Source organism: Labrus bergylta, chromosome 4 (genome assembly GCF_963930695.1).
Source record: "Labrus bergylta chromosome 4, fLabBer1.1, whole genome shotgun sequence".
In the NCBI taxonomy this organism is placed as follows: Eukaryota; Metazoa; Chordata; class Actinopteri; order Labriformes; family Labridae; genus Labrus; species Labrus bergylta.
Genome location: NC_089198.1, coordinates 30,189,055 through 30,191,544, shown reverse-complemented (window position 1 = coordinate 30,191,544; position 2,490 = coordinate 30,189,055).

Below are 2,490 nucleotides of genomic sequence, written 5' to 3'. Positions count from 1 at the left end.
GAGCTTCACAAAAATTCTTACAATCAATTTTTTCAATAATGTCAGTGACTGATACTTAGATAACACAATATTGGCATCCAAAAAATCCTTCAGTTGTTCACTAATGATTTTTTCAAATACTTCAGTCAAAATGCAAAGTTCAGAAATTGGTCTGTAATAGTTTACTTGTGAGGGTTCACCCCCTTTTAACAGGGGAAGAACAAATGCTGATTTCCAGACCTTTGGGATTTCATTGCTGATCAGACTGAGGTTAAAAATATATGAAAGAGGCTCAGCAATAAAAGAACGGCTCAAGTTTATCAGGACCTGCTGATTTCCTGGAGTCCAGTTTCTGTAATGCTCTCTGCACCTCAGTGGCAGACACTGGCATAAATTGAAAAGGATGAACAGTAAGTTGACTATCAACCTCAGATGCCAGTGACGCATTATACTGATTTTTGTTGGATTTTACCAAATCAGGGTGCAATGAGTCAAATAAAAGCCAGCTGAAATAAAATGTTCATTAAAACAATTTAGCATGGCTGATTTGTCAGTCAGGATGCAAGACTCTTTGACTAAGTGGGCCGGCACATCACTGGGTGACACATGGCCAGAAGAAAATTTTATGACTTTCCAAAGTTTCTTTGGGTCATTAAGGTTTTTTGTGGTTTCAGAGATTAAATACTCTGATTTCTCCCTCTTAATTAGGGTTGTACATTTATTACGAAGCTGGCGAAAGAGGAGCCAATCCACTGGGGTTTTGGATTTCCTTGCCCTGGCCCAGGCAACATCCCTATCTTTAAGTAGATTTCCAATCTCTGTTGAAAACCAGGGGTTGTTTCACCCTTTAACCCTGAATATGCGATACAGGGCATGTTTGTCTATTAAAAACAGAAATCCGTCATAAAAATACTTCCAGGCTAGCTCTACATTATCAAAGAGAAAAACTGTGGTCCAATCAAAACAAGCCAGATCATGTATAAAAGCTTGTTTGTAAAAGTGTTTAAAATCTCTTTTAAGAAGAAGCCGATGCTTGGTTTTGGGAAGTTTGGCATTTCGAACTGTTGCAAAGGCATAATGATCATTTGCAAAAACCCCTATATCTGTATACTTATGAGGGGAATTTGTCAAAATTAAGTCCAGTAGGGTTGATCTTGTGGGTTGTTTAATATTAGGACAAGTTGGACTATCAATCAGTTGAGACAAGTTTAGAGAGGCACAAACAGATATGAGGCTGTCCGTGGCTGTGGACAGCCAATCACAATTTAGATCCCCAACCAAAAGTAGCTCACTGGAATTTAGTCCAGCAACATAGCTGGATAAGGATGACAAGGCTTCCAAACAGGCTGAAGGAGGTCTATAACAACCCAAAACTGAGATAGACTGGCCCTGAGAGAATTCAAGTTTCAGGGCAAAAAGTTCAAATTGCTTGCTGATGGTCACAGATGTTAGGATGGTAGCATGGAACTTATTTTTTGACATAAATAGCAACGCCACCACCTTTTCTGGGCCGATCACTACGAAAGACATTGTAACCTTTAATAAAAATATCTTTGTCTGAGACTGACTTACCAAGCCATGTTTCAGACAATACAAAAATATCAGTATCAGTTGACTGTGTCCAAATTTTAATTACGTCCAATTTTGGGACAAGGCTCCGAACATTGATATGAATGATACCAAGGCCAGTTCTGGCTCTGAATTCATCAGGTGTAGCAATATTATTCAGTGCAGGGCCTGGATTTGGTTTAACATTGCCTGAGAGTAAAAGTAGAAGTAGAATAAAACCTTTTTTCTTTGCATTTAGTGTTGGTACAGGACCATCATTATGATGCTTGACAAGATCAATAAGTGAGATCTCTGACAATGTGAAATATTTTTTCAAGACAGAGATGCATCCAGTCAATGGACTTGAACTTATAGCGCTTTTCTAGTCTTCCGACTACTCAAAGCACTTATACACTGTATGTCACACCTACACATTCACACACTGATGGTAGTCGTTGCTATGTAGTGTCATCCATCAGAAGTAACTAAACCCATTCATACATTGCTGCCTTAGCAGCAGGAGGAATTCGGGGTTAAGCATCTTGCCCAAGAACACATCGGACATGTTGCTCAGCGATCGAACCCTTGACCTTCCGGTTGAGAGACGATGACTCTACCAACTGAGCCACAGCCGATAATATTCCCATCATCCAACTTATCTCAGTATGTCGATACACACAGGGTGTGGAAGTGGAATTCCCAGCCTATAATGAATTTTTGGATACAAGTTGGAGATTTTGTCTTGTCCAAGAACATTTTGTTCTTGGACAAGAGTTGTCTGGCAACAACCACGCATAGTTTGGCCTCCTCAAATTAAAGAACACCTTCTTGTCCATTCAGGACCTTACTGAGCTGGCAAAGTGAAGGAAGAGATTAGGCAATGGCAGTCTGATTGTATCTAGGGAGCTAACTGTGTTTTTATGTATTTGTATTACTTGTTTCAGCAGATGATGAGTAAGAATC